The sequence below is a fragment of the Heterocephalus glaber genome, unplaced genomic scaffold (genome assembly GCF_053883595.1).
Source record: "Heterocephalus glaber isolate CG9 unplaced genomic scaffold, H.glaber_assembly_v1.0 deba00001600, whole genome shotgun sequence".
NCBI lineage: Eukaryota > Metazoa > Chordata > Mammalia > Rodentia > Bathyergidae > Heterocephalus > Heterocephalus glaber.
In genome coordinates this window covers 5,906,765-5,921,621 of record NW_028258372.1, presented here as the reverse complement: position 1 = coordinate 5,921,621, position 14,857 = coordinate 5,906,765, and the positions used below count along the sequence as shown (strand labels likewise).

Sequence of the window (14,857 nt, the reverse complement as noted above, 5' to 3'; positions counted from 1 at the left end):
TGCTCCTAAACCTATTCTCATTCAGTAGTCAACAGCCAGGACTCTAGAAACCTCCTTGTCTCGTTTAACTTTGCAGCCAATCACCAAATTTACCAGATAATTTTTCCTCCAAAGTCTTGACCTGCCCTTTTCTGCATTCCCACTGCCATGCTGTGCTTTCCATCTCTCGCATCGCCAGGATCTCCCCAAGTCTATCCGTGAACTCATCCTCTCCCCCAAAATGATTTCACTGCAATTTTGATCATGTCATTTCCCTGCTTTCCTAAATCTCCATTCTAAGGGCTACTGTATTGTCTGTAATGTTTATAAAATTATTTCTCCACGAGACTCTCAGTTCCTTAGGGGAAAATATTGTTTCTTTCCGTTTTTAATTCCCTACATGTCTATCATAGTGCCTACTACATGGTAAGGTTGCAATAAGTACTTGTGAAATGAATGAATGAATGAAAGAATGAATGACAGCCATTCTATGTCTGTTCAGTTTTTTCCTAAATGAGTTACTTTGTGCTACAGTGTGGATTTTAAATGTCCCCCAAAGTCCCATGTGTTAAAGACTTGGTCCCCCCATCTTGGTGCTACCGGAAAGTGGTAGAACCTTTAAGAAGTGGGGCCTTAGTGGGAGATCTTCAGGTCAGAGGGGCATGTCCCTGCAGGGGATTGTGGGGTCCCAGTCCTTCCTCTCACTCTCAGGAAACCTTTCGTTTCCTGGCCATCAAGTGAGCAGTTTTACTCCCCACCAATACCATCCAAACCCCAGCTAGAGGCCTAGAAGCAATGAGTCCACCTAACCATGAACTAGAATCTATAAACTGTGAGCCATAATAAACCTTTTCTTATAAAAGCTGATTCTCTCAGGTATTAGAGTGACAGCTGACTGACACAGTCACTTATACAACTGTCACAAAATGAACTCTTTCAAATCTCAGGCTCATATAATTGTCCAACCATAATTGTTTTACATGGCTAAAGAGCCTCACGTGGCATATCCTCCTTTTACAGGTTCTTCCTTAAGCTCTGGCCTCAGTCTTCCCAAGAAAGTAACATTTGCATAGGAAGGGTTTTTTTTTTTAAATTTTTTTGCACACTCAGTCCAGCTCATCAGCAAGGAGACAAGAGAAACCTACCTAAAGGCAAATTCCAGGCCCATGGTACACACTGGAGTCAGCAGGGCTTCACTCCCACAGGCAGGGAGCAGGCCTTTTTGCCAACAGCTGCCAGCCTGATTCCAATGCATGCGGAGGGGCTGGTAATGAGGCCTGTGGAGTCTGCAGAACCTGAGCAAGAAAACCAAAACTACTGCCCAGGCAAACAAAGCTATTTACTGATGTTCTTGTTGCTCTCTGTTCCATTTCATCCTCTGAGGGATACGCTGCTTAGCAATAAATGCTAATGCCACTGTTGAGGACAGGGTGATTTTCTGCATCATTTTAGCCAAAAGAATACTTTGAGTGTGTTCCCCCAAAGCCTCGGGGTCTGTGACGGAGGCAGCAGCTGGAGTCAGTATCCAGCATGTGTTGTACAAATTCCTGTTGACGTTTGCTTCTAGTTTATTATACTAGAGGCCTCTAGTGACACGCTCCACATGATTTAAGCTGTTCTTCAGAGCCAGCTTCTTGCCACTTTGTTCCTAAACTTTCTTCCTCCGTAACTGCCGTCACTGGAGACCCGGGATGGAGCATAGTGCTCCGACAAGACCATGTTTTCTCTCCCACAGCTGACAGCCTCCTACATCAATGGGATTTACTGTCACCACCTTAGCATCCTGGCTCACCCGGGTTTGCACTGCCACCCTCATCACATTCCCCACCAGGGTCCTTTCTTTATCAAGAGCCCTAGTCTTCTTCATCGCAGTTCTATCTCAAAAGGCAGTGTCAATGTTCTGACTCTCTTTTTTTAATGAAAACTACAAACCTGAAAGTTTCCAGATCAACAGGCAGCAAACCTTACATGGATCTGAACCAAGAATACCAATACTCTCATTCCTACTTAAACATTCAAATATTTTGACTTAAATGTCTCCAGAGAAATGAAATGTTTTCCCCTCCATAATTTCGGAAAATCAAAATAATTTGGCAAATCTTAATTAGCCAGTTTCAGTGAGGACAGCTTAAACTCTGAAATCTAGGGATCCTCCCAAATCTGCAGCTAGTGGATGGATGATCCTTCGTCCTCAGGAAGACGATTTATCGGGCTTATTAGTTCCTGACTTTTCCGGGGCTCATTTTCCACAAGTGCTTGATGGGATGTGGAGGAAAGCGGTTGCAGAGGGTGATCATCACCCAGGCTTCCTCCCCACTTATCATGTGGAATGTACCCAGCAGGAACTAACTGAGAGTTAAACTTTTAAACCTTGGTGTCCTTTATTCCTGTTCTTCATGGAATTCCCAGACCACAACCAAGACATGTGACCACCTGGCAAGGAGCCAGGGGACAAATTAGACTGTTCAACAAAGTGATGATGTACCACTGTTGTTTGTGGGAAGAAGTTACCACTCTCAAGCCGTCTGCCAGTCTTGGCAGTGTGTACCCCAGAAAAGTCCCTACACGGGTCACTCTGGGTGGCAGAGGATATGGATTCTTCTCCAAAGACAAGCAGTTGTGATAGAAATAAGTGGCCCCACGGTCTTGCTTTATGAGCATAAAACTTGAACAGAAACTTCTTTGGGCCTGCCAAGCAGCATCTGAACCCAAGGATTGCTGTCCCTATCACTAGTCTGCTTTGTGGTCTGACAGCACTTCCCCCAGTAAGGGCAATCACACATTGGTGTGAGCATGAATGTGGATCCCAGGACCTGAAAAAAATGAATGTAAAGGCATAAAGGCATGCGGGACAATAAGCTCAGTGAGACAAAAGAAAAAGAAATACCCACCAAAGGAAGAATGTTAAATGTCAGACCAAAGTTGTTCTACATAAGAAACTACATTAACCTGGGATGTCGTGACAGTGCCTGGCTTGAGGATTCTGCTCTGGATTACTGGGCCTATTAAAGACAGCACGTGTCGCCTGAGTCTGAATGACTGTATTCCCCATGCCAGGCCAGTGGGAGCACCAAAGGCAGGTGGGAATGCAATTAATAGCGCTGCTTGCTGCTACATTTGAAAAGTGTTGCAGATGATAAAACCTTGCTACATCAGACAGATGTACACATGCCCACTTCCTGCCGATGGCCACGTGCTGCCATGTGCCACCCCAGGACACTGCTCATAGAAAGACCATAATCAGGGCCGGGGATTTAGCTCAGTGGTTCCACCGCCTGCCTCGCAAGCACAAGGACCCAAGTTCGATCCCCGGTACAAAAAAAAAAAAAAAAAACCAGAACCAGAACCAAGCCAAAGCCAATGCCATGCTGTGGAACCTCCAAAAAACACACAGAAAGACAGGAATATAATGTTCAAAAGCTAAGTAAAACAATCCTGCCAAAATAAGAGGTAACTATACAAGGTGCAGAAGATGAAAACACAGGGATTCAGAAGACAGGGCCAGGCTCTGTCCCACCCCCTGCAGACTTGGCGACACCAGCAAAGTTTCTCTGAGTCTCTATTCTCTCAACTGTTAAATGGGAAGTAATACCTAAATCACAGAGTTGTTTTAAGAACTAGAAATAATTCCCAAGCATGGTATATAGCAGATGTTGATTAAATCCTCACAGATCAGTAATAATGACAAATGAAAAGATCTTCCTACTTCAAAAATGGGAGAATTTGGTAAGAACTTAATAGGATTACAAACAGTTCATAAATTGCTCAAAAGAAATCAGTGATATACTTCTCATCACAACCACAGAAATTGTTCTATTAATGCCTACATCTCATCTTTTCCAACTAAATGGTATAGACAGCATCTGTTGGTTCTTTTGAAAACTTGGTTAAAAGTATAGGAGGTTGGAATCCTGCTTCTATCAATTAATAGCTGTTTAGTAACTGTGTCACCAGGAGTCATTTTTAAAAGACCTATCTTTACTCCAATTTTCTTAAATGTAAAAATAAGAATTTATATAGTATTTTGTTAAGTAAGGATAAAATGCAGTAATATGTATAAAATGTCTAGTACAGCCTTCTCTGGTTCTCAGTAAATGCTAAATGCCTGGCAGTAATTAATATCAATGTTAGATAAATGGTTGTAATTAACTGCAGCAGTGCTATCTCAGTATCTAACATAGAATCTTGTACAAATTTAATACTTCAAATGGTGGTAGTGACAATGGTGATGGTAATGATGTGGCAGTGGTGGTGACACAATATTCTTATCCAGTAGGACTTGGCAAGCATTTTTAGAGCCAAGGGGGACAGGACAGCAAAGATGAGAATCTATGATCTTCAGTTAACCACCTCTTACATTTGGGCAAGTCCATATCTTCTAAAAGGACACCCAAAAGAATGGTCCTCAGAGTCCTGAGCTTGTCCCCAAGCACACACTGAGTGCCTCCCAGCCTTCTTCCCATCTTAAGAGATGAAATGATCAAGAGTAGTTCATTTCCATGCAACCGAGGTCTGTTTCTCATTGGAATAGGCCAACTAAAAAGTGTTCCTTTTTTCTCCCTCCAAGGTAAGTAACCCTCTATAAACTGACTTGCAAGCTATTCAAATAGAATCACAGAGCCACCAACCGGAGCTGCCAATGTCACCTAGAAGATGCAGGAAAAAAAAGAAGATTTCACATTAGTATAACTACCTTCAAAGCAGAAAATCTTGTCTTCCAGTCTATCCTTTGCTCAGGGGAAAGAGGATTCATTCACAAATAGATTAAGAGCTTAAAGATGAGAGAGTAAACTACTACATATTTAAAAGGTTTCTTTAAAGTTCATGTTCAGCATGACACAAAAATAAAGTGTTAAACTTCACAAATATAAGCACTAATCAAGACCTAACATGACACCCGAAAATGTTACTTTTCAATTATTCAAGTCAATCTAGAATAGATATATTTTTTATGGTTGGCTTTAACGTACCATCAGGTGGCAAACAGAATTATTATCACTCTGTAAGTTGTTGTATTCATATAATGCTATTAAGGATTCTGCTAATTATCTAATTATGAAATTGCCTAATGTTTCTATTTCCTCTAATTGATTTTATATGCATGAATACTGCGTATAAATGTACTTGGCTGTATTTTCTTGGAATTACTACAAAAAGTTGAAATATCTAGTATGTAGTGGTGTTGCTGGTGTTTTTAAAAGAAGAAATTTTAGCAAATAAATCCTGTTTTGACCATGTCCTACAAAAATTGTAAATACTTCCAAGGTTCCCCACGACCTAATGCTCATGGCCCAGTGTTTCAGCATCCACGCAGTTTTCCTCAAGCCGTTTGTCAGACGCTGATCAGAGCTCCTCACAGGACCCTTCCGTGGAGTGAGCACAGGCCTCCCTCCATCCCAGACACCCTCTCACTTCCCAGTGCCTGTGTCTTTGCATAGGTTCCTGCCCCAGTGATACTGTCACCTGCCCCTGTATACCACGAGGCAAGTTTGAGGGGTAAGGAACATGTTTACTATTGAGGTTGTGGGGACAGTTTCATAGGGTGCACATATGTCCAAATGTGTCAGAGTGTGCAGTTTAAATGCGTATCGCTTACTGTGTGTCACTTATCTAGCCATCAAGCCAAACCAAAGTCTTGCTCGTTCATCCTAGGGCCCAGCATTCTCTGGTCCGAGTCATTCATACTGCTTAGCAAACACTTCCTTATTAGAGTTGGACATGTTCTATCTTCACAATCATGGCAAATTCCTAGGGGCCAGAAACCATGCTACAATTTTAATAGTAATGATAACTTTGACTTTTGCTCCTGTGAAGTCTATACTCAAGACAGCAGCCAGGGCGATCCTTTTAAATCTTAAATCTGATTCCAGCATTCCAGAGTTTAAAACCCTCCCCTGGCCCCACCCTCTTCCCTCAGAGTCAAAGTCAATGTCTCTGCCCTGGGCCCTGCAGGATCTGGCTTTTTGGTCCCCCACTGACTGACCTCAGCCCCTACTCCTCAAGCCCTGACTCACTTTGTGCCAGCCACAAAAGCCTTCTCGCTGCTGCTCAAGCACACCAGGAATGTTCAGCAGGGGACTTCGTACTTCTGTTCCTCATCATGGAAAGCTTTCCCCACTGAAATCTGCTGGACCCTCTCTTCCTACCTTCTGACTGCTCAGACGTCGCCTATTAAACAAGGCCTTCAGAGACCACCTCTTCCAACTGCCAACCATCTCCAGCACCCTGTAACCGCTTTTTCTGTTTTATTTCCCTCTGCAACAGTGTTGCCTTCTAACCCTGTGTTATATTTGTGGTCGGTCTCCCTGTGAAAAACGTAAACTGGAAGAGAGCAGCGACTTTTGTCTTCTTTGTACACTGCTGAGTCTTGAAGTATAGCAGGGACTAAGAAATTCTTTGTTGATTGAATCAATGAGTGGCCAAGTCACTTTTCAGTGGAAGGGGTTCCTCTATCTATTAACTTCATCTTTCTTATGGATTTTAGGGCTTTGGGTTTTGTTGTACAGTTGCCTTGGTGATAAGTTTGAGCGTCCTGAGAGGGCTGGGGGAGCGTGTATGTTCTTGCACTCTGTTTGTCAAGATGCTGCCTCCCCCTAACCCCGTGTCCCATGGGACGCTTGTCACAGGGTGGCTTCCAGGCCTCTCAGACCCTCTGCATTGTCCTCAGTCATCCACATGGCCAGGGGAATCCCTGGGGACTCCACATGTGAACAAGCACCCCAGTAGATCACAGAAGAGAGGGCAAGGAAGAAGCAGAAGCGGCGTCTGCTCCGCCCTTTCAAGCACATAGGCCTAGCTGTGGCCCTCGGAGTACCCAACAACTTCCTGAGGTCCCCACCCAGGACGTGAGTCCTCCGAAAACGGCGCTGGGCCTGAGCTCTACAGACAAGAATTCAAGGCGGCGGCAAGAAACAGATCTTGAGACGTGGCCCAGAGAATAAGGACCTAATGCAAATGTCTTTTCTCCAAAATTTCTCCCCGGTGCTTTCAGTGCTGTAGAGTCTCCCCTCACTGACAACTGGAAATGTCTGGAGATCTGTCTGGCTTACAACTGGGAGGGCGGGGTTAACATCCAGTGGGTAGAGGCAAAGACACAGCTGCGTACCATATACCCCACAGAACATACCCCCTGCACAAAGAACCATCCAGCCCCGATGTCGTCAGCGCTGTGGCTGGAATCCCGTCCTAAGCCCTCTCACCTGGCTCTTCTGCCTGATCTCATCAGAGAGGAATGTACGTAGGACAATGAGGTAGGTGTTCTGAATCCAGAAACTAATCCTGACTCTTCCCTCTCTGTATTTCCCTTAGGCATAGAAACACTAAACTCTACAAAGCACACTCTAACACTTGACTCTTTGGTTGTGGCTGTGCTGTGTGGGTCTGGCGGGTGTGTGGGCTCGCTCCCTCTGACTCGTATCGTCCCGAATGCCACACAGGTCAGATTCTGGGCCACTGTCCCCGGCCTCCTCCCTCCCCTTCTCTGGCCACACAAGCCACTGACCTTCCTGGTGACAGTGGGACTACTGAGGTGCCACCAGCTGTTTAGGTGAGAGTGATGGGAAAGGCTGGGGGCCCCACACTCTGAGCCACAGGAAACTGTGGACCTGATGCTTGGCTTTGGCAAGTACTTACACATCCTGTCATTTACATCTCTGCCTCTTGGCCTGGGTTTGAGAGGGGACAGCTGAGGTGGCTTTTTCCATGAAATCATTTTAAGCCTCTTGCTGGATTTCACATCATGGTAACTTTGCTCTTTCCCTTCTGGAAAAGGAGAACCAATGCCACGACAAGATAAAGTCATCTTGAAGATGTAATTTGGTACAATTATAGAGGAGCCTAGGGATTTTCTTGTTCCTGCAGAAACCTCATTTACGTAGCTCAGACCCTGTGCCAAGCTTGTGCTGGCTTTGGTTTGGTGAGAGAAGTGACAAAGGCTTTAGCTGTAAAGGCCCCAAAATGGGGTCCACCCATGGAGCATGAGGACTGGGCTGTACATTTTAATTTCCATTCATGATGCCTTAGAAATGATAATATACCCCAGGGCAGAGGAGAAAATATGCCAGCAACATGTGACAGAGGGTTCTATACTTGCAACTAACAAGGCCAGTTTAACCCTTCGTCACCAGGCTTCTCCTATGCTTATTTGGGGAGGGATGCGTTAACATGGGACACTCGGCAGCGCCTCTCACCCTTCCTTCTCCCATAAGGAGCTTCAGTGGAAAGGTCCGAACTCACAATTCACTGAGATGAACAAAGCATCACTGAATCAGCTTTGAATGTGGCAGGATGGCAGAAACAGGGGGGACAAGAGGGGCAGGAAGTCCTTCCCTAGGCACCTGACCACACTAGAGCAATTAGCCACCCCTGAGTTGCCACAGGCTGCTGCAAACCCAGAAGCCAGAGTCCAGTCAGGCATTCTCAATTCGGATTTCACCTCATGAAGGGGGTCACTGTGGGGCAGGTGAGGAGTTCTGGATACCACCACTGGCATGTACCACGATACGGCATCTTCCTTAGCATGTGCCACTCCTGCCAGCCTTCCACCGACTGAAGTGGAAATCTTTAAAGAGCATTTCTCCACTGGCTTCTCAGAGCACTGTCACGGTAGGGAGAGCGGGTGGAGCTTGAGGGCCCAAGGAAAGGTTACAGCTGTATGTTTTGGAGGATTCCCTTCTTGGTTCCTACCTAACCTCTCTCTGAAAGGGAGAAGGGGTGAGAAATCAGGACCCCAGCTCTGCTGCCCCTAGTCATTCTAAACATGGGAGCCTACAAGTTGTCAGGGCACCACCGTACTTACCTGCTATACTGGTAGAGATTCTTCTTTTTTATCTTCACTGCTGTTATTGCTCTGATACAGGGTCACTAGAGATTGCTGGTTTCAAACTCACCTCCACCTCTTCACCTCAACCTCCCAAGCACCTGGGACTAAGAGCCACCATGCCAGGCTAGCTTCATATTCTTACAAAGGTCCTTGTAACTCTCTTTAACAGGTTCTACAAGAGACAGACTTAATAAATCGCTTCATGTACACTGTCTACCCATGTAAATTCAATCTTGTAAGAAACCTGAACCACCCTACCGAGGTCCTCAGTCGCGCGGAAGACGTCGAATAAACCCGCTGCAGACAGGCAGGTCTGTGCACGCCCTGCTGAGGTCCTGAATCACACAGAACACGCCGAATCAGCCCACTGCAGACAGGCAGGTCTGTGCACGCCCTACTGAGGTCCTGAGTCGCGCGGAAGACGCCAAATCAGGGCCCTGCAGACAGGCAGGTCTGTGCACGAACTACCTAGGTCCCCAGTCAAGCGGAAGACACTGAATCACCCCGCTGCAGACAGGCAGCCACCTGGATCCACACTACAAAGACACAGAGGACACCAGAACACCAGACCAAGGTACTGAGTCCCACAGCTCCCAGCCCACAGGTGGGGGCTTCTGAGCCGCCATCCCACTGCTCCTGGTTCAGAGGAAGGAGCTTCCCGGTCACCATCCCTCCCGCTGCTCCAAGCCCACAGGAAAGGGCTTTTGGGTCACCATCCGTACCGCTGCTCCTGGCCCCTGTCCCACCTCTCCCAGCTCAGAGGATGTAATCCGTGCAGGCGCTAACAGTCCCCCGCCCCAGTCGAAATGAGAAAACACCTAAATAAGTCTCAAAACCAGAGTTCCAGATCACCTACAGCAACCCCAAAGGGTAATGAGATGGAACATTCTCATACTCAAACACCTGGACCCAATGAACTGGCAGCAAAAGGGGATCTGGAAAAAATGAAATCAGAAATAATTTCTCAGATAACAGGAGAAATTGTGCCCCTACTGCAAGACATGATTAATAAATCTAGAGAGGAGCTGAGGAACATGATGGAATCCCAACATAAGAAACAAATGGAATCCATAAAACAGATGCAAATAGATTTCCAGGAGATGAAAAACTCCATTGAAAGTCTACACAGCAGAATGAGCCAATGTGAGGACAGAATTTCAGATATAGAAGATAAGATTGCAATTAGTGATCAGGAAAAGAAAAATTGCTTCAAAATTTTAAGGGAACATGAGAAATCAATCCAGCACTTGCTAGATGATGCAAAGAACAATAACATAAGACTGATTGGGCTCAATGAAGAAACAGGAGAGAGTGGAGATGACATAAAAAAATCTCTTCACAGAAATAATGGCAGAAAACTTCTCAAGCAGGGGAAAAGAGCTTGACATACAGATGAGTGAGGCATATAGAAGTCCAAATAGCCTTGATCAAAAAAAATCTACACATAGGCATATAATTGTTAAGATTCCAGAAACACAACAGAAGAACAAAGTTCTCCAAGCAGTCAGAGAAAAGAAACAAATCACATACAAAGGAAAGCCCATCAGAATCACAGCAGACTTCTCAACACAAACCATCAAGGCAAGAAGAGCTTGGAGTGACATATTCCAAGCCCTAAAAGAAAACAGCCTCCAACCCAGACTGATGTACCCTGCAAAACTATCTTTCAAAATGGATGGAAAAATAAGATACTTTCCTGACAAAGAGCACCTTAGGAACTTTGTGAATACCAAACCAGCACTCCAAAGAACTTTACACAATATCCTAGGAACAGACATTGAGGATCACAACCCCAGGAAGCAAAGCAGAATGAACCCATCTGGCATGACAAGAAATTAAATGTAAAGGGGGAGAACCCAACAAAAAGAAAAGTCATGGCAATGACAAGTCAATACGTTTCAGTTATAACTGTCGATGTTAATGGTCTCACTTCACCAATCAAAAGAAACAGACTGGCAGAATGGGTCAAGAAACAAAATCCAACAATGTGCTGCATACAAAAAACACACTTAATTCAAAAGGAAACTCACAGACTGAAAGTTAAAGGGTGGAAAACAATACTCCATGCGACAGGAACCCGAAAAAAAGCAGAAGTAGCTATCCTCTTGGAAGATCAAGTAGATTTCAAACCAACACTGATTAAGAGAGACAAAGAAGGACACTACATCCTTGTAAAGAAAAGAATCCAAGAGGAAGAGATGACAATCATAAATATCTATGCATCAAACACTAGTGCACCCAACTATATAAAACAAATACTAACGGACATGAAAAGTCATATATGCACTAATACAATTGTAGTGGGGGACCTCAACACCCCACTGTCACAACTAGATAGATCAACTAGACTAAAAATAAGTAATGAAATACTAGAACTCAATCAAACTCTTGAACAAATGAACTTAACAGATGTTTCCAGAGTCTTCCACCCCACAAAATCAGAATACACATTCTTCTCAGCTGCACATGGGTCATTCTCCAAAACAGACCACATACTCACACATAGAACATGTTTAAGTAAGTGCAAAGGAATTGAAGTTATCCCCTGTATATTATCAGACCATAGTGCGATGAAATTGGAGATCCATAGCAAAAGAAACTCAAAAAATTTCATAAACACGTGGAAATTGAACAACACACTTCTGAATAACCAATGGGTCACAGAGGAAATTAAAGAAGAAATCAGACAGTTCCTTCAATTAAATGACAATGACAATACAACATATCGGAATCTATGGGACACAATGAAAGCAGTCTTATGAGGGAAATTTATAGCAGTGAATACACATATTAGGAAAACAGAACGAGGCCAATTAAACAACCTGATGCTGAACCTCAAGCTTCTAGAAAAAGAAGAACAGGACAACCCCAAAGCTCATACAAGGTAGGAAATTATAAAGATCAGAGGAGAAATCAATGCAATGGAGTCAATGAGAATGATACAAAAAATCAATGAAGCCAAGAGTTGGTTCTTTGAAAGAATCAACAAAATTGACAAACCTTTGGCCAACCTTGTCAGAAAAAGGAAAGAAAAGGCCCAAATCCATGCAATTAGGAAGGAAAAGGGTGAAACTACAACAGATCCAGCAGAAATCCAGAGGATCATCAATACCTACTTCCAGAACCTATACGCCAATAAGATGGACAACACAGAAGAAATGGACAGATTCCTAGATACATATGAATTACCAAAGTTGAACAAAGAAGACCTAAAAACTCTGAACAACCCAATATCAACCAATGAAATTGAAAACGTAATTAAAAACTTATCAAATAAGAAAAGCCCGGGCCCTGATGGCTTCACTGCTGAATTCTACAAGACATTTAGAGAGGAACTGCTGCCACTACTCTTTCAACTCTTCAATGAAATTGAAAGGGAAGCAATACTCCCAAATTCATTCCTGGAAGCAAACATCACCTTGATCCCCAAAGCAGAGAAAGACCCAACTGAAAAAGAGAACTATAGGCCAATCTCACTAATGAACATAGATGCAAAAATCCTTAATAAGATAATGGCAAACAGAATGCAGAAGATCATCAAGAAGATCATACACACTGATCAAGAGGGATTCATCCCAGGGATGGAGGGATGGTTCAATATATGAAAATCAATTAATGTAATACACTATTTCAATAGAGCCAAGAACAAAAACCATATGATTATCTCCATAGACACAGAAAAAGCATTTGACAAAATCCAACATGCATTTATGATAAAAACTCTACAAAAAATTGGAATAGATGGTCTCTACCTCAAACTGATACAAGCCATCTATGAAAAACCAACAGCCAATAACATACTAAATGGTCACAAACTGAAATCCTTCACACTAAAATCAGGAACAAGACAAGGATGTCCACTATCACCACTCTTGTTCAATATAGTTCTGGAAACATTAGCCACGGCAATTAGACAAGAGAAAGAAATGAAAGGAATAAAGATAGGAAATGAAGAAGTCAAATTGTCATTATTTGCAGATGACATGATACTCTATATAGTAGACCCCAAGAACTCCACCAAAAATCTTCTAGACTTAATAACCAAATTCAGTCAAGTAGCTGGTTACAAGGTTAACACACAAAAATCAATAGCTTTCCTCTACACGAATGACAGACTCACTGAGAGAAAAATAGGGCAAATAATTCCTTTCACAATAGCATCCAAAAAACTGAAATACCTAGGACTCATCCTAACGAAAGAAATCAAAGACCTCTGCTCTGAAAACTATGGCACTCTGAAAAGAGAGATTGAAGATGATATCCGAAAATGGACAGACATCCCCTGCTCCTGGGTAGGAAGGGTTAATAGAGTGAAAATGGCCATACTTCCAAAACTGCTATATAGATTTAATGCAATTCCAATTGAGATCCCAGCAGCATACTTCATAGACCTTGAGAAAACAATCCAAAAATTCATTTGGAACAAGAAGAGACCCAGAATAGCAAAAGCAATTCTGGTAACAGAGACATGGCAGGGGGTATCACAATCCCCAACCTGCAACTCTACTACAAAGCCACTGTGATAAAAACAGCATGGTACTGGCAAAGAAACAGACTTGAGGACCAGTGGAGCAGATTAGAAGATGCAGAAACAACGCCAGACAACTCAGCCATCTCATCTTCGATAAAGGAGCCAAACACCCTCAATGGAGGAAAGATAGCCCCTTTAATAAATGGTGCTGGAAAAATTGGGCTTCAACTTGCCAAAGATTAAAACAAGACCTGTATCTCTCACCATGCACTAAACTAAAATCAAAATGGATTAAAGATCTAAATATTAAAATAGAAACTCTGAACCAGTTGGAACAGAGGTTAGGTAGAACCCTTGAAGACATCGGTGTAGGAAAAGATTTTATGAACAAAACCTCAGTTGCCCGTGAACTAGCACAAACAATCAACAAATGGGATCTCTTCTTATTAAAAGGCTTCTACACAGCAAGAGAAACCACCAGCAGTGTGAAGAGACAACCCACAACGTGGGAGAAAATCTTCACAGGTTCTTCCTCAGACAAAGGTCTACTATTTCGAATCTATAAAGAACTTAAAAAGATCAGACCTCCCAAATTTAAAGACCCAATCCAAAAATGGGCATCTGAAAGGAACAGACATTTCTCAGACAAAGAAGTAGAAAGATCAAATGAAAAAATGTTCAACATCACTGGTCATTCGAGAGATGCAAATGAAAACAACGCTGAGATTCCACCTCACTCCAGAAAGAATGGCTGCTATCATGAAATCAACCAATAACAAATGCTGGCGGGGCTGTGGGGAAAGAAGAACCCTGCTCCACTGCTGGTGGGAGTGTAGACTGATGCAATCACTGTGGAAATTAGTATGGAGATACCTCAAAGAACTAGGACTGGAAGTCCCAGTTGACCCCGCTATTCCACTGCTGGGGATCTTCCCCAAAGAATTCAAAGAATCATACCACAGTGATATATGTGCACCCATGTTCATAGCAGCACAGTTTGTAATAGCTAAAACTTGGAAACAGCCCAAATGCCCATCAACTGGAGACTGGATAAAGAAAATGTGGCTTTTTTATAAAATGGAGTACTACTCAGTCATAAAAATTGAGAAATTAGAGACATTTATAGCGAAGTGGATGCACACTGAGGCAATACTCTTAAGTGAAATAAACAGGACACACGTGAATACATTCCAAATAGTTTCTGTGGTGTGAGAAACGGAAAGTGTAAATAAGGACTAAATGTATAATAGGTAATGTGAAATAGGAAGAAAAGGGGCAAAGGGGAAGGAAGTGGGAGGGATAGAGGAAAAGATAGAAGGGAATGGGATTAATATGAGAAAATGGAAAAATAGGAACAAAATCTTTGTAAATAGGGAGGAATGGAGGGGTTCAAGGGAGGGCTGGGCAAGGGTGAAAAATAAGAACCAAGAGAGACTATGTAAAGGTGCAAATTTCCAATGATGAATGTCATTATATTGTATACCTAAAATGTACCAATGATTAGAATGAATAATCGAAAATGTAAAATAGGAAGAAAAGGTCCAAAGGGGTAGGGGTAGTGGGAGGGGCAGGGGAAAGGAAAGAAG

The 14,857-nt window shown here is 43.2% G+C and overlaps 1 protein-coding gene across 2 annotated transcripts in view; it reads right to left on the bottom strand.

Annotated features, from left to right (window-relative positions):
* Kif26b (kinesin family member 26B) overlaps positions 1-14,857 on the bottom strand; it is a 548,528-nt gene that overhangs the window by 302,462 nt on the left and 231,209 nt on the right. The window lies entirely within an intron of this gene.